The sequence below is a fragment of the Arvicanthis niloticus genome, chromosome 23 (assembly GCF_011762505.2).
Source record: "Arvicanthis niloticus isolate mArvNil1 chromosome 23, mArvNil1.pat.X, whole genome shotgun sequence".
NCBI lineage: Eukaryota > Metazoa > Chordata > Mammalia > Rodentia > Muridae > Arvicanthis > Arvicanthis niloticus.
In genome coordinates this window covers 44,769,297-44,792,203 of record NC_133430.1, presented here as the reverse complement: position 1 = coordinate 44,792,203, position 22,907 = coordinate 44,769,297, and the positions used below count along the sequence as shown (strand labels likewise).

Genomic DNA, 22,907 nt, shown 5'->3' with positions numbered 1-22,907 from the left:
TCTTAAGAGATGTTGCTTGGTGCTGAGACGTTGAGGCAGCATCCTGATGATTAGGAGCTGAAACTACACTAAGCTGCAAACGTGCTTAATACACCTTTCCCTGGGAGCATCCTAGCTAGGCCCAGCCTGCCCTAAATGCGGAGAACATTTATATAGGGTACGGTTGGCTAGACTCTAACACAAAGCCTATTTTGTGAAATGCCAAAGATTTCATGTAGTCTTTTTTTTGTTTTGTTTTTGGGTTTTTGTTTTTTGGGTTTTTTTTTTGTTGTTGGTGGTGATGGTGGTGGTTTTTTGTGGGTTTTTTTTTTTTTTTTTTTTTTTTTTGAGACAGGGTTTTTCTGTGTAGTCCAGGCTGTCCTGGAACTCACTTTTTAGACCAGGCTGGCCTCAAACTTAGAAATCCACCTGCCTCTGCCTCCCAAGTGCTGGGATTAAAGGTGTGTGCCACCACTGCCCGGCTCATGTAGTTTTTGTAGATACACAGAAACTGAAAAGTGGGGTGACTTTGTGGACACACTTTCTCACCATCAGAAAGTGGGGACTCCTCACTGAAGGTTGGGTATACCTTCAGTGAGGTGAATTTACTTCACCATTGCTGGGCACTAGCACAGAAGCAGCAGTAAAATGCTGAGAGGGGACTTTCACAGGACTGTTAAACCTTTTCCTACTTCTCTTTCCCCTCTTTGTCTCTCCAGCACAGCCTAGATATGTCGGAACCAAGCAAGAAGGAAGGCTCATGGCAGGATATTGGGATGAAAGGGCAGCTCAACTTGAGAGAGAAATGCTCTCCCACAGTAGTGTGTGAACTTCTTCTCTGAACCAATTAAATACGGAGTAGTTCCGAATCGGGCCTTAATAGCTAAGAGCTGAGGTCCCACCCCTTAAGGGACAAGCCAGCTGCTGTTGCATGAGACCAAGTGATTCCGATGGTTCTAGGGATGGGAACCATTAATAGACATGTGACCTCAAGAGTTTCTTCCCCACCCCACTTCCCTTCTCCCTCTTGCTCCGGCCCTGCTTGCTCCCGCCCCAAGAGTTTCTTGAATGAATGGATGAATGTGTATGTACAAGTGGCTACAGGGAGATCATTCACACAGAGGAGACTGCCTCCTCCTTCACGGTCTGGCTTCCCTGTAAATTGAGTTGTTGAAGACTTGTCCAAGGGCCTTGAAAAGGATCAGCCAGTAAGGTTTGACACTGATATATGATACCTGGCTGGCTACATGGGACTAGTCCAGGGCCAATCCAGAAGTCTGACGTCCGTAGAGAATGTGTTAAATGTGGGATATCCTGTTAGGTTTTCATTCTCTCATCAGTCTTGAAATGTGTTTATGTTCTGATTATAGGCCCTGAAAGGGCCTTTTATTGTCTTGTGACTGTCACTTAAAAACTTCTTAACTCAGGGAAACAAACCCCACTTATCTTTAGAACTGTTTTACTTGGATTCAAAGGCAACTAAATTTAAATGTTTTATGATGCCCGAAAAATAACACCCAGAAGTCATTCTAAAATGACTTTAAAATCCTCCCCTTTTAATAAGAATCTGTCTCCTTTAGGGGGATAATTTTTTTAAAGAGGAAATAAAGGGAAATAATTTGATCCTCAGCATTAACATTAGACATTAAATGATAAAAAGGAAAGAAAGAAAAGAGAAAGCTCTGGAATAGAAGGTGAACAAGTAAACATTGAGTTTCAGAGACTTAAATTCCCCAGTAGGAAGAGGAACATGTACCTCACAGTGAAGATTGCTTTGTCCTCTGTGTTGAAAGGGATTCAGAGCTGTAAGACCTTCCATAGCAGGGCTTATATGAGGTCGACAGGATGTGGTTCTCTTTCTCCCTGGGCTGAGGATGACAGGGTGACCCTCAGCAGGTGACTGGAAGACACATCATTATATCTTTACTTCACTAAGAGCTAATTGCTGTCGGCCTTATTAAGGAGAAAGTATATGGGGGGGATGTGTGTGTGTGTGTTGGGGGGTGCCAGTGTGTGTGTACATGGGTGCACATAACCTGTGCATGTAAATTAAAGGCTGGAAGAGAAGAATGTGTTTTCATACGTTCATATGTAACCAGGTGCACATGTGCATGGATGTATACAGGTGTGTGGACACGTTTGCACATGTTGCATGACCATGCGGAGTCCAGAGGCTAACCTCGAAGGAAGGGAGGGAAGAAGGGAGGGAGGGAGGGAGGGATGGACGGACGGACGAAGGGAAGGAGGTAGGGGGATGGAGTAGGAGGTATTTCAAGAGAATATCTATTTGTGAACCTTACTAACTTTTCACATTAGAGGATCTAGGGTTTTGCTCAACTCTCCTGTTTAATTTGATCGCGTGCCTAGGCTAGGCTAGATGCTTGATTAAGGTTAGAGAGGTAATAGCTGGAAGATGTCAGGTAAAGAAATGAAAATAGATGCTCCAAGCTAAAATCATGTTTTACATCTCATGAACATGAATTTTGTGAAAGAGCCCCTCAATTCCATTTTTATGTATAGTCTTCCTTAATCCTATTTTTTTCTTTCTGCCTTAGAATGCTAAATATTCCACCTCTCTAGAGACTCAATTAGGTGTGTCTTGAATTTATACTTTAAGACATAAGAAATCTTTGTTTCCTCCATAAGCTGTCAGAACCATTTATAGTTCAAATGAAAGGCAACCCGTCTCCAGAGGAAGAGACTAAAACTTTCTTTGGGGATTATCTAAACAATGTCACATGTCCCCTTTTTTCTGGTCCATCTTCACATAAGAAAGCATAAATCATGTGACCCAACAAATAAACACAACTGACATGTTACTTCTCTTTCTTTAGAGACACCGGTTCTTTTATCTTCTATTTCTTAGAAAAAAGCTCGCATGAAAGCCCTGAATTCCTAATGTATATACAATAGTATTCTGTGGGAAGGATGGTAGAGAAAAGCCATGTAACACGAACATGAACACCCCTGCTGGTTTGCGTCTCTTGTCTTACTCTGATATAAAACCCAGAAAGCGTTCCTGCTGAACGGACAATCAGCAGAGCTGAAAAGCCCAGCCCACGTGGTTCTGGCAGAGCTCAGCGCCAGGAACCGGGAACTGGCTTTCAAGCATGACGTTTCATTGTTAAAGTTTAATAAGAAGTTAGCTATACTGATTTAGAAATAGACAGAAAGGCACAATGTTTCCCCATTCATTCTTCTACAGTATAAACACCGCATGGAGATAAAGCTTTCTTGGCATGACATGAGGCTCTGAACTAACAAGAGAAGCCGTTAAAGGTCACCTGGCCCCAAAAGGCCTCTTACCATAAAAGCTAAATGGTTATGGCTGGCACTCTGTGGCCAAGATTAGTTCTGGCTATTGGCAGGGGCTTTTAATTGGTACAGAGAAGGTCTATCAGAATAAAAGAAATTATACTGACTGGAGGACACGAAAAGCGGAACAGCACGGGGAGTCTCTCTAAGCCTGTTTCCGGGAGGTCCCCTGTGACTAGGGATGCTTGCATGAGTGTTGGCTTGTGAGTTTCTTCAGGCAGTTCAGGGCTTTCTCAGGAACTCTGAGAAAGTCAAAAGAACCTTGCTCCCAAAGAAAGTCCATCTCATTTTGAGTTTATCTTGTTTCCTCTGTGTAAGTGATTTCCCAAGATGTAACAACCTGAAATTTAGGTTTAGGATAGCAGCTGGGCGATAACAACTTCAGAAGGCCAAGGTACTTATCTTACAGGAACCTCCCCACCCTCATGCTAAGCTCGGAATGCCTCCACTCCATGGTCAAGTGCTTGACCACAGCGAAGACTCACCAAGAGGGAGGTGAGGATGTGAGGCCCACTTCTTTTTGCAAAGACTGAAGAGGTTGATGTTGCAGACTAGAGAGAACTTATTGAGAGAGTGGCTTGAGAGAAAGGGTCGCTTAAGAGAGGGGTGCTGGGCGGGGGGAGCTCTGAGGTTGGGGATGATGTGGTGGTACCCAGAGTGAAGAGCTATAGGGAGATTGTTTAGAGAGAGTTGCAGTCTTGAAGGCTGGAGACTCTCTGAAATGATGTCACAGGAATCTAAGGGGGAGATTCTCTGGCCTGCAGAGTTGGAGCTACACACACACACACACACACACACACACACACACACACACACACACACGGATATATACACATTCTCTCTTGGATCAGTAGAGACCAGTGTGAGAAGGAGCCCCACCAAGGACATTTTCATTTACTCAAAGGACGACCTGGATGATTGATATGACCTGGCCTTTGCTGGGTCATTAAATTCTCTGGAGCCAAGGAAAGAAAAAATAAAAACAACCAGCCAAGGGGATATGCATTATTGACATGAGAAGAATTATAGTCTCAAGAACTTACGATGCAACCCCAAAACAGAGACAGCTTTAGTTACTCCCCCGGCTGAGGAAGCCTCACCTGAACACAGCTGTCCCCCGGAGGATTCGCTCACTTGAGAATTGCTTGAGCGCTCTGCCACGGCTCCTTCCTCCCATCGCTTCCCCGCTGTGTAACCTGGAGCTGTGGGCTCCTAGAAAGTCAGGCCAGCAGAGAAGGAGAAGAGACAAAGCGGCAGAGGGGGCTGCCCTTCCTGGAGAGCCTGAGTTGTAGGTGGAAGGAGACTTTGAATGAAGTTCAGAATCTTCCTGTTACACGAGACCAGGCACTTCGCCTTGTGAGTTTTTGTCACTCTGATTGGCCAGAAAGAAGGCTTTTTGCTAACTAGGAATGACTAAGTAACTATGCAGCCTGCCTGAAATAGATATTATGATTCTACTTATCAAAGAATTCATAATGTGTCAATGTGATTATGATATTCGTACTGAAACTTGTGTAGAGATGTGAGATTTAATCCAAAAATCAAGGAACAGTAACAGTAGATTTGAATGGGCACTTGGGTACATAAGTTTAAAGTTGTTTTTGTTTGTTTAATTTCATCAACCTTTAAATTAGTTCTACTCATTGTCCCGGGAAAATTTGAAAATTTACTATGTTAAAATTAAATTTAATTTAATTAAAATTAAAGACAAAACATGTAGAGAATAAATGAAATTATTCATTTAAAATATATTTTTAAACATTTAATCTCTCTCCTCTCATATGTGACATGGATATTTTCTGCTTCTAACATGCATTCAGGTAAATAAATGATCAAACACGTGGTTTCCAGAGCAACCTAGAACAGAGTATTTAACATATGTGAAAATAGAAGGTTGCTATGAAATGTCTTCAAGAACTATAGACCCTGCATTGTGTGTGGCCCTGTGGGACAATGATGTTTCCCAATGATCCTAAAGCCTAGAGGCAAGAGTTAACGTGACCATCTTCATGCCTTAGAAGAGTCATTATGTGTGGGGCTGGGGGCACCCTGCTACTCTAGCAGAGTCTCTGTTTAAACATTCCCCATCACCTCATGAGCCACTTCTAGGGTTTGGTTTTCTTTTAATGATGTGTTAAGTTCTAAAATACCCTGTTAGTAGATTCTCCGCTATTGAGGGGAGCGATCTGAGGTCAGGTGGAACATCTGTCCCAGAAGGATGCAAACTGGTAAGTTGATCTATAGCGTTTGCTTGTGGGAGAGGAGGAAGGAGATTCGGCCTGACAGGCTCCTGAAAGCGTCACTTCCTAGTGTGGCCCAGCACGTCCTCTCAAGAAAACGGCAATTAACGTAAAATCTTCAGACTGTTCGACAACTGCTATTTCGCTTGTGTTGTTATTGGACTAATGCCTGTTCTCATATTCAGCTTTAAAAGAAGGACCCTTTACCTATAATTTAAACCGTTGCTTGGTTCTGCCATCAGTTGATCACTTTTTCTTTTACGTTGCCAGTGTCTGTCTTTGGGAGGGGGTGATGGTCTGTGAAGGCTCAGGCAGGCTGTGCTGGGCCACACCAGGTGGTAGGCCTGCCAATGCCACCCTTGGACTTTGAAGACTCTCTGTCTTCTCCAGCGTGGGAAACTCCCGGTTCTCTGGGTAAACCCAGAAGGCAGTGTCTGAATTATAGTGAAGATTTCTTTTATTTTGGGTTTTTTATTAATAACAGTATACTCCAAATACAAGCAAATTGTAAGCATTGCTCCATCATAGCTGGGTTGAGTGGAACATTCGAGAAAACAGAATGAAGAGATGAGCTCTTTGGTCTTTATCAGGGACCTTTCTTCTCATCGGGCTGCCCTCCTCCATTTAGAACAAGTAAACATTACTCATTGTGTGCTGTGTGTGCTTTGTTAGTGTGGTTGTATACAGGTGAATACACTTGTGTGTGTAGCACACTTGTGCTTTGGAAGCCCAGGGTCAGTGCTAGTCACCTCTCCTTGCTCCCTCTCCAGCTTTTGTATTTTGAGACTGGGTCTCTCACTGAGTCAGGTCGGTAGGTTAGTCAAGGAGCTTCGGGGACCCACCTGTCTCTGCCCTGCTGGCTCTGGGGTTTCCAGGTAAGAACATCCATGTCTGGATATTTTACTTGTGTTCGAACTCAGGTCCTCACATTTACACCACTGGCATTCTACCTACTGAGCCATCTCCCCTCCCCAGACTGATATTTTTATTTGTAAGGAGACAAGGTTCACGGGAAGAAAAGCAGTACTTCCAGATCTTTAAAAAAAAAATTTTTTTTATATATGTATGTATGTGTATATACATGCATGTTCTCGTGTGCACATGCATGAGTGTTGAGGACTGAGACTGATGTCAGATGTCTCCCTTTATCATTCTCTACTGTATATATACATTGAGGCAAGCTCACTTGCTAAACCCAGAGCTCTCCGATTCAGCTGGCCTACTTATGTCAGGGACCCTCTGCCTCCACTTTCTGTGATCTGGGATTACAGGTGGCCACTATTCCTACCCTCTTTTTTGTGCATCCTGGGCTTCTGAACTACAATGGTCATGTTTATGGGGCAAGGGTTTTGTCAGCCAAGCCATCTCCCCAGCTCATGGTCGTCATCATCATTGTCATCATCACCACCACCATCATCACCAACATCATCATCATCAAAGTTTGCATACAAGTTAGCGGGTTTCCTTATAGTATTTTCATATATTTTGTCCTGATTTGTCCCTCTCCTGTATGGACCTCTCCTTGTATTCCTGTTCCCACTTTGAACAGCTCCCTTTCTTCTTTCCAACAGTCCCTGCTTCAGCTTAATCCGCTGCCCACAGGCCCCATTCTGATCTTTCCTCAGGGCTTGCTTTTCTACAACTTTATCTCCATCCACTGCCCCTTCAGCACGAGAGTGAAACTGGTTTTGAAAGTAAATGACTTCTGGCTTTATGTTTTGCTTCTTATGGTTGGCAACTAACTTGAAAGCCAGGACAGGCCCCTCCCTGGAATGTCTAACTTGGGGACTGACCTTTCTTCCCTCCAGAAACGTCTGATGAAGAGTTCTTTCAACAATCATTCAGCCCAATGCACAGTTTAAAATGTCTAAGTAACTTGTACACACACACACACACATACTTCACTAATGGGAAGGCAGCTCTAAAGCAAAGGCAATAGGATCTTTTCCTTCCTTCTAGACTGTGGTCCAAGGTGAATACATTAGCTTGGGATTTACTTAATGGTTTCAGAAGTCAGACCTGTAGCTTTGATGAACACCGATTCCTAATGCGATGATGTGGACCCTAGTAAGTCATTAGGACACCTTCCCGCTGGTAGTGTATTAGAGCCATACATTACAGGCGACTGTGGCTCAGGTGATATATTGCTCAGGTGTGAATGTAGGGGCCAGGGGGTGCACACCCAAATGCTTAAAGGCTGTGCTGTGCACATCAGGACTGACTTAGGCCTGTGTTCATTCTGCGAGGAGTCTGCTTGCAGCACCGGAAGTCTCAGAAAATGTTTCTCCTCCCCCAACACAAATGAAATACTCCCCAGATTTGTACGAATCCTTTGTCCCAAAGGACCTGAACTCTTCTCATGTGCAAATACCTTGAAGAAATATTAAACACAGGCTAAAAAAATGAGTTTCAGGGTCACATCCATGGATCTAAGATCTTTCACTTCAAGGGCTATGTGGTCTTGAGCAAGTCAGTTATTTCAATTTTCAGTAAAGCTGAGGAGTGGTATGTGTGTGTGTGTGTGTGTGTGTGTGTGTGTGTGTGTGTGTGTAGGTTAAAGAACAACTTGCTGAGCCGGGCGGTGGTGGCTAACACCTTTAATCCCAGCACTTGGGAGGAAGAGGCAGATAGATTTCTGAGTTGGAGGCCAGCCTGGTCTACAGAATGAGTTCTAGGACAGCCAGGGCTACACAGAGAAACCCTGTCTTGAAAAGAAAAACAAAACAGAAAACAAAACAAAACAAACAAACAAACAAACAAAAAACCAAAAGAACAACTGCTGGATTTGGTTCTTTTCTTCTACGATGTTCATGTCAGGAATCAAACTCGGGTCTTCAGGTTTGGCCGCGCACACATCATTACCCACTGAGTCAGCAACTTTGAACTTTCCATACCGACAATTCCTTTCTGTCGAGCTTCTTGAGTGGCTGGATTTATAGCTCGAGGTTGATGCTGCAGATAATGCCCTTCCCCTTGGAAAGCATAGAACAGAGTAGAACACTGAGAGGTCGGGAGCCCTTGCCCATCAATGGCAGCATGTGAACAGGGCCATGTGCTGCAGTGTGGCCCAGCCTCAGAGAGACAGGGAGGATTGATCGTCTGGTTTTTTTGACCCTGTGATGCTGGCTGTTAGTGTTGGAGGAAAAAAAACAAAACAAAACAAACAAACAAACAAACAAACAAAAAAAAAAAAAACAAGGTCAGAAAGACAGCCCTTTTCCTAATTTAGCTCAAATCGTTTGGTTTCAACTATCCCAGAAGGTTTCTGCCACTCAGGCTGCCATCTGAGCTTTGTTATAACACGATTCGACAGAACAAGTAGTTATTAAAAGAAAGAAAAATGGAAGGAAACAAAAGCAACATATTTCTCACAATTCTGGAAGACGAGGAACCAAAGTGTCACCAGGCAGCATCACCCTGTTAGTGGCACTTTCTCATTGCAGAAGGAAAGACGCTGAGAGAGAGGAGCGAGGGAGCACATTCCCACAAGAGAGGAGCCAGGCTCAGGGAGCACGTTCTCACCACAGACAACTCAGGCTCATGTTTTATAAGCCCACTTTCGTGGTAACTCACCTACTCCCAAAGCAAGGCCACTAACCCACTGAGGGAGCAGAGTCACCATTTAAAGAACTCATTCCCAGACTCTGTTGCATTAGAAATTAAGATTCTAACACTTTGGGAGGTACATCCACAACAGGGCAGATACACAAATGTCTTTTGAAATTTACCCGGCCTGGATTGTTTTCTCAATCTCCACATACTCTGTGTGAGCAAATTGTGGGAGAAAAATCATAATCATCGTGCATATTCAAGTAAGAATTTTTTCTATAATTTAATCAGCCTGACATACTCTTTCATTTTTCTAGAATCTTCCCCAAGTTTTATCATGTATTTACATAATTACATTATTGCATAAGGATAGCATTGTTAGAAGGCTCAATAAATAAGCAATATAATATATGTTATAAACGTCAAGGCAATAAAAGCCTATGGATCTAAAAGTGAAATTCTCTCCTCACCCAAATCAGTTTTAGTTGTTTCAATTTTTTTCCAGAAATGATATTATCTAAAATGTTATCTGTACTTTATTGTATTTGTTTACTGTATCTTACAGAGAACGTTTCATGTTGGTCTTGACATAACAGTGTGTCTTCTCTCTTAATGTGTTGCTAAATATTCTCATAATTGGAAGAATGGATGTGGGTTGAGTCCAGCCCTAGGTGGTTTGTTTGTGGTATGTAAAACAACGTATTCACAAAAGGTGTATGTCAAGGAAGCAGTGTTTATTGGCCCCTTTATTGATTGTTGAGTGTGGAGGTTTGAATGAGAAGTGCCCTGTAGGCTCAAATATTTGCATGCTTGTTCCTCTGTTGGTTGAACTGTTTGGGAAGGATTCGGAAGTGTGGCTTTGTTGGAAGAGGTGTCACTGGGATGGGTTTTTTTTTTTTTTTTTTTTACATTTTTTATCGGTATTTTATTTATTTACATTTCAGATGTCATCCCCTTTCCCCATTTCCCTTCCCTAGAGCCCCCTATCCCATCCCCCTGCTCCTTTTTGCTTTTATACAATTTTAATTACTTGCTACAGTCTTGTTAATGAAATAAAAAAGTGGGAGAGGTGGGGAGCCTTTGGGGCTGCTTGGCAGGAATCTGTCATGGGCCAAGGATGAGGAAGTAGGCCGCAGGCAGGAATCTGACATTAGGGGTGAGCTTTTAAGTTTTCAAAAACCCAGGCCATTCCCAGTTAGCTAGTTCTCTCTGTCTCTCTGTCTCTCTGTCTCTCTGTCTCTCTCTCTTCCCCTTCTCCCTTCCTTCCCCTCCAGCACTCCCCCCCCCCCCCCACACTCAATGGATCAGACATAAGATCTCAGCTGCTGCTTCAGCACCATTCCTGCCTGCCTGGTGCCATGTTTCCCACCATTAATGGTCATGGCCCCCATCTCTGGAACTATGACTCCAAATTAAATGCTTTCTCTTTTAAGTTTCCTTGGTCATGGTGTTTTGTCAGGGCAATAGAAAAGTAACCAAGTCCTGGAGTGGTTTGATGGAAGGAAACTGATGCTACCCATTCAACAGACCAGGCAACCCAAGCCCCCAGTTCCTCCTCGGTGTCATAGAAGACACAATTTCCTGTAAGTCTGAGAAAGCTAAGGAAGGAATAGTTTCAACTCAGAACTGCACACATCTGGCTAGGACCCAGGAAATAGTACAGATCTTGGCGGAACGCACACCTTGTGTGGTTGGTCCAGTCATCTGTTTGTTTACTCACAAGGCATCTACGTTACTCTAGTTGTGTACCTGCCTGTACACACCATGGTTGTAGCAGTAAGTAGCATGTGTGCAATGCTTCCTATGTGTAACATTTCTGCCATGAACTTCATGTCTTAACTCATAACCCTCCACAGTAAAGGCTATGCTCCTAACTTCACTGATGAGGCGCTCAAAACCACAAGAGACAAAGTAACCGACTCAACGGCACCCACAAAACAAAGCTCCAAGGCCTCTCTGACCCTTAACCTGTGAAAATTATACCCCACTTATCCCTCAGGGAGCAGGTACCCAAAAGATTCTTTTTCCTTGAAGCCAGGTAGCTGATCAAATAGCATCCCACCTTTCCTGCGGAACTGTGAAAACACTAAGATTATAACTATTTTCAAATGACTTCTGAAGGCCACGCCGCTTCATTCAATGAACCCGATAGACATTAACTGGACGCTGTCTTCAGGACAGCGTGTAGGGGCTGAGGCTTCACAGGCTTCAGAGGCCAGAGCTGGCTGCAGCGAATGCAGTGAGGATTCGAGACTGGGAGCAAAGCAGTTGGAGTGGTTGCTTTGCACTCTCCACCTGGCATCAATTACCGACTTTCAGCAGAATATTCCAGATGGGCTGGTTTCTAGGGGGAATTCCACGGTTTAGGTTCTGGGGGCCGGGGGAAGGGAAGAGAAGAATCTGGCAAAAGAGTTTGGAAAGTCTGTTTGTTAGACCCCACCGATCAGGTACAAAGTAACAAAGTAACAAACTGCGCCGCCGAGAGCTTTCTGTTAATTGTCCATTTGTTTCCAAGCAGAGAGATGAGAGCAGGAAGAAGTAACCTTTGCCACATGACATGTTTACAGGATCAAAGCTCTAGGGAGGCTGAAAGGGTATCCTCGAGCAGGCCACAGCGTCTGTGAAGCTGATGGATTGTTTTGTATATTCAGGAGCTTGGACTGTACCACTGTGAAATGCCAGCTCCCTCGAACTTAGTCGAAGCAGCTTCTGGCTGCTGGAGCTGTTCAGGGATGCTGAGGCTGTTTACAGAGAGAAGCTACTGGAGCTGGATCACGTCCCTCATGTACGCTGCAGTCGTCTCCTGTTTCTTAGGGGGAAAGTAACACATTCTTGGTCCCACTAAGTTGTGGGTAATATGGAAATGATTAACGTTTCCTGGTGATAAACTTTCTGAAGGGTTCTCTGTTAGCTACTGACGTCTACAGTAACAATCTACAGTACAAAGATCTTACTAGAATATAAAGTTTCTTGAAATAGTTATGTATGTAGAATAAACAAGAAGTTAGGAAGCATCAGAACTGTGCCCCTCATCATGTCCAAGGAGAGAGACAGGTGAGACAAGAGCCACAGGACTTGGACTTCAGACGTGCTTTTTTGAAACTGTAGTTGGTGGCACACGTCTGCAATCCTAACACAAGCAAAGCCAAAGCAGGAGGATTACAAGTTTGAGCCTAGCCTGAGCTAAATAGTGAGAGTCCCTACATATGTAATATGGTAAGCCAGGCATGATGATGGCACACACCTTTAATTCCAGCACTTGAGAGGCAGAGGCAGGTGGATCTCCGTGAGTTCAAGTCCAACGTGGTCACATATTTGAATTTCAGACCAGCCAGGGCTACAGAATGAGACTCCTTTTGGAAAAAAAGAGGATTATTAATTATTAATTTAAAAACCTAATATATTGTGTGACTTTTTAAAAAATAATGAGTCTATATTATACTACGTCAACAACTAAAATATTTTTCCTAAAAATATCATATGTGGCACATAAATGTTCTTGACTTCAGTTACCTCAAAATATCTCATTAATATATCTCATTAATCCTTTAAAAGAACAACCCATACAGTGCCATATCTTGAAAAGAAAAATTTAAATGACAAGATAGTGTGGGATTAGAATCTCCGTTAATGCTGAGGTTGTTTGCACTGGGAATACACAGATAATACTTTGCCATCAGCTTATGATTGCCAAGTGCCCTGAGGAGCGGCCCTCATCTCGTGGCCCTCCTGGTGACTACTCTTTTTTGTCTTCTACCTGTTCTGCAGATGTTAAGTGAGTCATCCTCACCAGTGATGTGGGTACACATTTGGTGTGTTGGAACCTGAGGTACAGAGAGGGTAAAGGGACTTTTTCCCTCTATTTTTTGTGGATATTGACCAAGCAGTTAATGAATGTTGAAAACCTAAAATGTAAGAATTGCTGTGGGGAGCAGACAGAAGGTGGCTATCATCCTTGCAGCCATCTTGAGCCATATACCCTGACAAGAGACTTGATTACAACAGCCTACAACAGCTGAGCACACTCTGATAACATCTTGGTTTAGATACCCAGGATCTTTCCTTGGGTGTGTGAGACTTAAAGGTGTGTGACTTAAGGGTGTGACTTAGAGATCTGATTTAGAGATAAGACCTAAGGGCATGACTTAAAGGCGTGACCTAAAGGCGTGGCTTGGAAGTGAGACATATAAAAGGAGAGAGGCAGACAGAAGAGTTCAGTACAACTTGGAGTAGGAATTAGGCATTGAGGAAGAAGACACTTGGACTAGAGAACTCGGAAGAAGGATTATTAGGTATTAGGCACTTAGCTCTTGGAAGAAGTAACTTGGAACTTGGAGGCACTAGGGACTAGGAACTCAAGACTTGGGACTTGGACTAGGAAGAGAGACTGAAGAATCACACTCTGTCTGGTCTCCATTCCTCGAGTCCATCCTCACTCTCTCTCTTGCTGAACCCTGACCCACGGACTGGAGCAGCTTGGGGCAGTACAAGCTCTAACAGTTTAGTCCCCAAGGCTTTTGGCAGTGTGGGTTCAAACATTGATAGAGCAGTCTGAGACATTTTGGCCCCCAAACACAGAGCAGCGCGGGCCTCAACATTTTGGCTCCCAAATGTGGGGGAGTGCAGTTCTCAACATTTCTGGCCCCCAAGCATGGGGCAGCTTGGACCGTAACATTTTTGGCACCCAACGTGGGGCAGCCCAGGCTACAACAAATTGCATTAATTTTTCACCAGCAGGATGTCCTTTGTGAGTGTCTGCTTATAGGCCATGAAGGGTGGAGTCCTGCCTATTGAGGCCTTCTGTGGGCGAAGGTTTTCAAACACCTATTTCTTTCTATGTGAGACTTTCCCACTGGATGGACATGTTCTGTTCCCCCTGATGCCCAGAATGTGTCAGCTGGGCAAATGACTTTCCAGTAGGACTCCTGGCTGGTATCCTGTATATAGACTGGAAAACCAAGTATCCCAGAGGTAGCCATGGTGATGTCAAAGTGGTGGCTCTTGAAATACATACAACCTGTCCCTAGAGTGACCCCACGAGATTTTGGCTCATGTGGGGCATAGTGTTCTCACCTTAAGGAGGACCCGTTATACACCTAACAAGGCCTCCTTGTCTTCACAATATCGATGCTGTGTTGGTCAGCTTTCTGATGGCAAAATACTGGATAAAATAAAAAAGAGGATTTACTTTTATCATGATTTCAAAGTTTTCAGTCATTGCTTGGTTGGCCCTCTTGATTTTGGTCTGTGGCAAGGCAGAGAGAGCATCAAGCCTGAAGCATGTGGTAGAACACTGTCTACCTCACATGAGCCATGACATAGAGAGGGACAGGGCTTGACATCTCCTTCAATGACATAATATTGTTCCACTGGCTCTACTTCCTAATGTTTCTGTCACTACCAAATCACCACTGATGGGTGACCAAGCCTCCCAGATGAGACTTTGGGAACATTCCAGATCCAAATTCTAGCACCTAAGAAACTGAAGAGAAGAGGCCACTGGTGTGTATGGATTACAGAATACGTTACTCCTGTGGGAAAGACATGCTGAGGTCTCTGCTGAACAGCAGGATTTCCTGGCTTTGGGCCTGAAACTAAGTGTGTTGAACTATAATCTTGAGTGCCTGTACATTTAGTTGGGTTTTGTAAAACTACTTGGAACCTTTTCTTGAGAAATGTGCCTTCCCAGGGCTAAATTTTTAGGGAACTGGGTATAGTTCATTCTGTTTCAAATAGGATCCATAGACCTTTCTCCTTCCTGGCTGTAGGGAACCCTTTTTAGAATCTTTCTGGAAGACTTTTTTAGATTGTCATTTTTCTTCCTTCTCTCAGGATCTCTTGAAGAAATCTTAGTTTCTTTGTTCAGTAAGTTTCTTAACAAGACTAGAGGAGCCATTGGCTTTGAGCATCCTTGCCTTCTGCCTTACTGAGAAATGCTGACACAAGGAAATGTTTAACATCAGTGGTTAGGAATGGTAGACAGTGGGGACTAGAAATACACTTTAATATGTCAAAAAGTCATGTTGTTACACTTTTTAATATGAATAATCAAACCCCTATGTGTATGTGTAGAGAGCTTGGATATTTGCACAGGACTTAACATAACTCCTTTCGGCCTCACAGTGCCTTGTGGAGAAGCAGGCAATGATGTGGTGAGCCCCACAGGAGGAGAAAGAGGCCGCGATTTGTAACATTGGCCTCTTCTCATGGTGTAAATGTTCCCACCATGGCCAATGATCTAAGAGCTACCCATGATCTTAAAGCTCTGAATTTCTGGACATTTAATCATATGCTTAGGAGAGCTGATGTGAGCAAATTGTTGCTCCTCTGTGGAAGTAGGACAAGGAAACTCAACTGATCTTGAAAGTGAATGTGCAGAATTTGGTACCAGGAGTGGGGGTATTGCTGTGATAGGCTTGACCATAGTTTTGTTTGAAAGAATGTGAATTTGGGGACTTTGGATTTGGAAAGCAGTGGAATGCTTTAAGTGGGGCTTAATGGGCCATCTTAGTAGGAATATTGAAGACATGGTGCTGAGGGTGATTTCAACTGTGAGGGCCCAGCTCAAGAGGTTTCAGAGAAGAAGATTATTAGTATATGGCTTAGAGACAGTTTTGTGGTATTTAGGTGAAGAGTGTGGTTGATTTTTGTCCTTCTCTGAAGAATCTGCCTGATGTTAAGTCTAAGGTGAAGAGAATCAGAGTAGTTGCTCTAACAAAGGAAGTCTCAGAAAAGTTGAACATAGACTCAGTTCTGTAGTTCACTCTTATGAAGAGCATTTTGATGAAGCATAGTATAATAGCAAGCTTAGAAACAAAAAATACAAAATGTATGGTTCAAGTAATAAAGGGCCAGTAGGAAGTGAAATGAAGCTGAATCCTGTGTTCAAGTTAAAAAAGGGAGCAGTGATCTTAGAGCAAGATCCCACCCAGCTAAGCTTATTGTTTGCATTTGCAGTTGAACAGGAATAAGTATGTCATGTTAGGTATTATTACCTGGTTACTGTTCTCATTTGGACTTTTAATCTGGAATGAGCTATAATACAGAAATGGTGAGCATACTTGTGTTCCAGATCTTGAGGCTGGAAAACACAGGCTTTTGATTCAGATCTTGAGGAATAGTGACCATGAAAAGCTTAGGCCCGGGCATGGTATTACATATCTTTAATCCCAGGAGACAAAGGCAAGCAGATCTTTGAGTGCAAAGCCAGCATGGAACAGACCAAGTTCTAGGTGAAGAAAAGCTTAAGTCCAGATGTGGTGGTACACACCTTTAATCCCAGCATTCAGGAGACAGAGCCGTGCAGATCTCTTCTGAGTTTGAGGTCAATTTACAGAGCAAGTTCCAGGACAGCCAAGCTTAGGCAGTGAAGGAGTTGGAAAACAGAAAGCTGGTGATAACGTAAGAGAACAAGAGCACAGTGTTCCAGCCCCAGCAAGCAGCAGAACTCGGCAGCTGTGGCCACGTGGCTTTAGCTTTTGAGTCAAGAATTAAAGGGACTACTGGGAGAATTAATGCTGGTTGGCTGGAGCTAAGGAATTAGTGGTGGTTAAGAAGAGACCAGCATCACTGAGGTGAAATCTTCTGGGGAGGTTTTTCTGGGAGCACAAAGAAGCTGAATTCCAAAGCAGTGCCTTGGGCTGCAGCTGGATTTGATGTGTAAGAATCACCCAGGTGGTACTGGTTTTGAAGACATGAAGAGGTCATGCAGAGCAACTGAGGCTCGGCACTGTGAGAGGCCGTAGAAGACCATTGATGAAGGTGCAGCCTCAATTGCAGTTGATGGCCCAGGACTGAAGGGATCATGCAAAGAAGTTAAGACTTGGCACACATCACACACCACATTCATACATATGGACACACATATGTTTCACACATACATACTCATGCACATGTACACACATACACTCCCCACAGATATATACACACACACACATCACAGATATATACAGTAAATAAATAGGAACAAAATAAAGCATCTTGTGTGGCCCAGCTTAGCCAGTTAAAACATAACACAAGGATGACGCCTGTACCCAATATCCATATGAAGGAGTCTTATAATTCACTAAGAAAAAATCCAGCCGGGCAGTGGTGGCGCACGCCTTTAATCCCAGCACTTGGGAGGCAGAGGCAGGTGGATTTCTGAATTTGAGGATAGCCTGGTCTACAGAGTGAGTTCCAGGACAGCCAGGGCTACACAGAGAAACCCTGTCTTGAAAAACAAACAAACAAACAAACAAAAAACAAAAACAAAAACCCAAAATCCAAGTTAAGTACCTAGAAATAAAAATAAACAAAACAAAGCCAAAATAAAACAAAAACAAATAACCAAAAACTCCAAATTGACCAGATAGCTCACAAAAGAAGGACTGGAGGGTCAAACAGAGACAGACAAAAACAAAAACACACTCATTAACATCATTAGTCGTGTTAGAAGTGCAAATGAAAACACTGGCAGGTCCCTTCACACCTATTTGCTTAGTTAAAGTGGCAAACGTTGGACAGACCAGTGCTGTCGAGAAACAGCACCCCCATAGCCCATTACATATGCACGAACATAAAAACAATATGATGACTTCGACCATTTGTTTTGTGAAAATTAAAAATACATACCAGCCCCTCCGTTTCTAGGCATTTACTCAAGAGAAGTGAAAGCAGATGTCATACGAGAACTCGCACACGAGAGCTCACAGCAGCTTTGTTTGTAATCTGCAGAACCTGGAAACACGTCAACAATCCCTCGCCAGACAAGGGGTATACAGCTGTGATAGATCATACAGTGGAGCTGCGGAGCAGTGGGACGGGATGAACCTTTGACACAGGCAACAACACGCCTCGGTCTCAGAATCATCATTCTGAACGGCAGGAGCCAGACAGGAGAACATGGTATCATGCATGTGAAATGGAGAATGCAAACTAATTTACAGTGGTAAAAAAAAAAAAAAAAATGGATTAGCAGATGTCTTAAGAATGCTGAGAGAGAGAGAGACAGACAGACAGACACACAGAGAAATAGAGAGAGAGACAGAGAGAGAGAGAGAGAGAGAGAGAGAGAGAAACAGAGAGACAGAGAGAGACAGAGAGACAGAGAGACAGAGACAGAGAGATTAGTTGTAAAGGACACAATCTACAACACAGCTTTGGGTGATAAAATCTTACTATTTATTGTAGTTATGATTTGTGAGTGTACACCTGTGGCAGACAAGTTTAAGGTAATTCGGGTGATCTCTACCTCCTGGTGTCTACCCTTTGTGTAATCCTTTCTTTGAGTACAGGTAGGAATTGCAACCCAGTTCTAATCAATGTAGTAACAGTTGCTGGCTGTCACTCCTGTCACTGTATCACATTATTTAAAACGCCATCTTTGCAGACTGCAAAGTGTGTGATTTTGTGACTTTGTGTGATTAATAAAGTGGCTGTGCTGGAAAACCCAGGATAGAGAGGAATTAAGGGTGGCCTTTAGGACCTGAAAGTGGCCAGCCCATAGCTACAAAGAAGTTGCGGCCATAGGGCTAGAGAGGTGGTTCAGTGGTTAGGAGCACTTGGTGCTTTTCCAGAGACCTGAATTCTGTTCACAGCATCTACAGTGGGTGGCTCATAATTGTTCGTCTCACAGCTACTTCTGGCCTCTATGGGCACATGAAAGAAAGAAAGAAAGAAAGAAAGAAAGAAAGAAAGAAAGAAAGAAAGAAGAAGAAAGAAAGAAGAATGAAAAAGAAGTTGAGAGAATTAGTTGAGGCCACTAGTCTTTTATTCATAAGGAAGTGTGTTCTTCCAACAGCTCGAATAAGCTTAGAGCACATTATTCTCCAACTGATATGATGAACATGTCAGTGCTAATGAAACTGCTTATTTTGAGACAGAGCCTCATGTAGGTCAAACTCACTGCATTCAAGATGACCTTGAACTTCTGATCCTTCTGCCTCCACCTCCTGAATACTGGAATTATAGGCATGTGTCACCATGCCCAGTTTATATCTATATCTAATCTATATCTAAATCTAATCTATCTCTGTCTCTATCTCTATCTATCTATCTATCTATCTATCTACCTACCTACCTATGATTAGAACCCAGAGCTTTGTGCATGCTAGGCAAGTGCTTCACCAGCTGAGCTAAACCCCCTATCTACTTTTCTCATCAAAAAGTTGCACCAAAAATGGGAATCTCCAGAGGTGACATTTTGGCAGAATGCTCATAAAAGTGCCCCGGAACAAACGCATAGAGAAAATGGAGAAGACTGAAACATAAAAATGTCTAGAGAGATACAAAAGCAGGAACCCAGAAAAAAACATATGGTAGAAATAGGTAGGGCAGATGAAACATAATTTTTCAAATTGGTGGTTTTCAAATTTTATTAGTGTGTGTGCATGTGCCATTGTTCATGTGTGAGTCAGAGGACAACTTTTGGGCATTGGTTCTGTTTCCACTGCGGATCCCAGCGATCAAACTCAAGCCTATGTGTAACAGCTTTGACCCACTGATCCATCTCACAAAACGGATTATTTCTTTTTATAATATACAGGGTCTTTCTACATAGCCTAGGCTGACCCAAGACTTGCAATTCCACCCCACCCCACCCCCTTCAGCCTGCCAAGGACTAGGTTTACAAGTGCCTGCTACCACCTGGGTCATCAACTTTCATTTATGAGTTGACAGTATATTTGTTTTTTTGTTTTTTGTTTTTTTTTTTTTGTTGTTGTTGTTGTTTTTGGATTTTCGAGACAGGGTTTCTCTGTGTAGTCCTGGCTGTCCTGGAACTCACTCTGTAGACCAGGCTGGCCTCGAACTCAGAAATCCGCCTGCCTCTGCCTCCCAAGTGCTGGGATTAAAGGCGTGCGCCACTACCACCCGGCGACAGTATATTTGTTAAAACCTTGATAGAAAGACATTAACAAGTATGGATGCTAAATTTGCATTTGGAACACCAGTGGGGAGACTCTGGGCTGGATAAAGAAAGTGCTGGGATGGGGGTGAAGCTCAGAGGTAAAAAAATGTGCTTAGTGTGTGGTGAGGTCCCGGATGTGATCACCAGCACTGAAAGAGGAAGAGAAAGAAAGAGAGGGAAGGAGGAATGGAGGGAGGGAAGGGAGGAGGGAGGGAGGAAGGAAAGGAAATGGGGGAAGAGGAGGGAAGGGGGAGTGGAAAGAAGTGGCAGGATGGGGAGGACTTTAAACATGTTGCTTGCATGCAAGTACACATATGCATGCCTGCTGTCTGCAGAGATGAAAAGGTTTTGGACTCCTTGGAATTGGGTGCTGAGAACTCAACCCAGGTCCTCTGCAGGAGCAGCAAATGCTTTTAACCATGGAAACATCACTCTGGTCCTGAGAGACTCCTTGTTACATGCCTACTTTCTCAGCAGCCAGCTCTGTGGCTCTCTGCCTGCAGGGTCACCTCGATAGTAGATACAACCATACTTCTCTTATGGTATATGCATAGCTAGTGCAAGCAAGAAACCAAGCTCAGAATGTGTCATCATGAAGAAAAAGAACAGAATATCAGATGTTGCCAGGAGCCTGCTGAGGCTGAATAAGCTACAGATTCAGCACAATCACAGGTAGGCTGGGACCCAAAGGCAGTGCATGCCCCAGACCAATGAGTGGTGACTGCTTCATATCTTTTAGCCTAAACAGAGCCTAACAAAGTCTTTATAGCCTGGTGAAGATGTTGCAGCCTGGATACCGCCACCTCCAAACTCCCTTATCATCACGGAATTTAAGCGTGGTCTAGAAGTGTCTGTTTAGGTCCTCGTGGAGGGTAATGGACTGGAGCAGAGTGTGGTACGGAGAATGCAGATAAAAGAAACTGGTAATACTTTGATAAGGTGGTAGAAAAATTGAGGGAGGAAGCAATCTTAAGTGTGGTGTGACTCTTACAAACATTTTTCCCATTTTGAAAAGTACAGGTTGGATAATGGTCTTTTTTGCCTGTCCAGTATGCAAAACTCCTTTTTGACAAACCAGCCCTTTGTGTGTGGACCTGCTTCCCACTGTGGAATCTGTAAGGTCAGATTTCTCTTTTTCTGCCCACCAGAAGTGCAGACACGTGGCCAGGGCTTAGGTGTGCCTTCTCAACCCTGAATCCTGAGCTGGTTCTGTGACTGGTTCTTTCATGCTGGTGGCCTCCAAGCTTTAGAGGTGGCTGTGACAGGCTGCAGGGTAGCCAAGGAGACTCCCCACTCTGCTCCAGTGATGATGGGACCTTGGTGGCAATCCCTGCTGTACATCTTTAAGGTCTGGCCCAGCCTGATTCTCCAACCTTCCAGATTATTTTGTAATTTACCTAATTCCTGTTTAGGGATTTTTTTTTTTTTTTTTTTTTTTTTTTTTTTTTTATCATTTGTAAGCAAAAATTCTCACTCATTTAACAAACAGACTCATGAAATATGGACAGGAAGTCATGTGAGAATTTTTGTTTCAGAAACTGTTTTCTCTTCCTTTTGCTTCCTTTCTTCCAGTAACTGGGGATTGATCCCATGATCTCATGTACACGAGGCAAGGGCTCTACCACTAAGATCCTCTGTCAGCCCAGAGTCCTGTGTTCTCTTTGTGTGGCTTAAGCAAAGAAACACAATAAAGATGCCTACATGAGTTTCAGCATATGTGAGGGTCCCTGCAGGTGTCATGGTCGGCAGAGAGTTGAGCTGCTTGAGGTAAGAAGGAACGCTCAGCTCAGCACCCAGAGCCTGACCCCTGGCAGTTTATTTTAGACATATTTAAGTCCAGTCCAGGTAACAATTATCTTGATCCCACGTATGGCAAAGTAAAACTTAAGGCATGACTACATTAAAACTCTTTTGCAAAGTACATGTGACCTCTACCATGTAGATGGGTTCTATAGCTTAAGGGGCTAGGACCTGGTGTGGTCTCTGACCAAAATAGCAGAGAGGTCAGCAGACTATACAGTGCATGTGACATCTCCCCTAAGGACAGGTTCTGTTGACTGAGAAAAAACAGGTAAAGGTCTAGAGAGGAAGTCTGGCTCATAAGGCTTGGCATGGTTTTACTACCACAGGCCTACTCAGGCCTACCATTGGGAGTTGGGTGTGGAGTTGGTGAATTCCTTCAGCAAAACACTTGGCACAGGCCAGGGGATCAAAAAAGGCTACATGGAGAAGGTCCAGTTCCTTAGAAATACATGGCTGCTCTTGTGGCCCTCCCAGAATTTTCCTTCTAAAAGTGTCTGGTTTGGTCTAAGCTCTTGGAAGCCTTAAGTGTTCATTGTGGGGCCAGTGAGAGGAATAGAAAGAGAACCAACTCCGAGAAGCCGTCCTCTGATACCCACACACGCACCCTGGTGCCTGGGCACACAAACATACACAAAATAAACACAACTCCGACAGGCCGTCCTCTGACACCCACACACGCACCCTGGTGCCTGGGCACACAAACACACACAAACTAAACACATGTAAAGTTATTTTGAAATATGCACTACTGTTTGGTGGGTAAGGGTGGAAGAAGGAATGTGGGAATGTGTCCGAGCACTGTTTTGTGTTAGCACAGCCCCTGAATGCATCCTGAAGACAGGGTGATTGTGTATTTAAGTTAATCGATAAACGGAGCTTGCTTATGTGCACCCAGGAAGCACTCTCTGTTGGGGGAAAGGTTCATATTTGTACAAGGAGCTCCCACTCACTTCTGATGGGTCCACAATGGCCCATTTCCTAGTAAGAACTGGAGAAGTACTAGGTCAGGAAAAAGGAGAGGAAGGAGTGGACTCTGTGTAAAGACCAAACCAAGCTGATGGGATAAGAATACAAAGGGACTCGTATGATTGTGACTATGTGCTTGTGACTATGTATGGAGACGTTTTTTATGA

The 22,907-nt window shown here is 43.7% G+C and overlaps 1 pseudogene; it reads left to right on the top strand.

Moving 5' to 3' along the window:
- Positions 1-20,563: 20,563 nt before the first annotated feature.
- The window catches only part of LOC143436594 (glyceraldehyde-3-phosphate dehydrogenase pseudogene), an 8,953-nt pseudogene continuing 6,609 nt past the window's right edge, over positions 20,564-22,907 (top strand).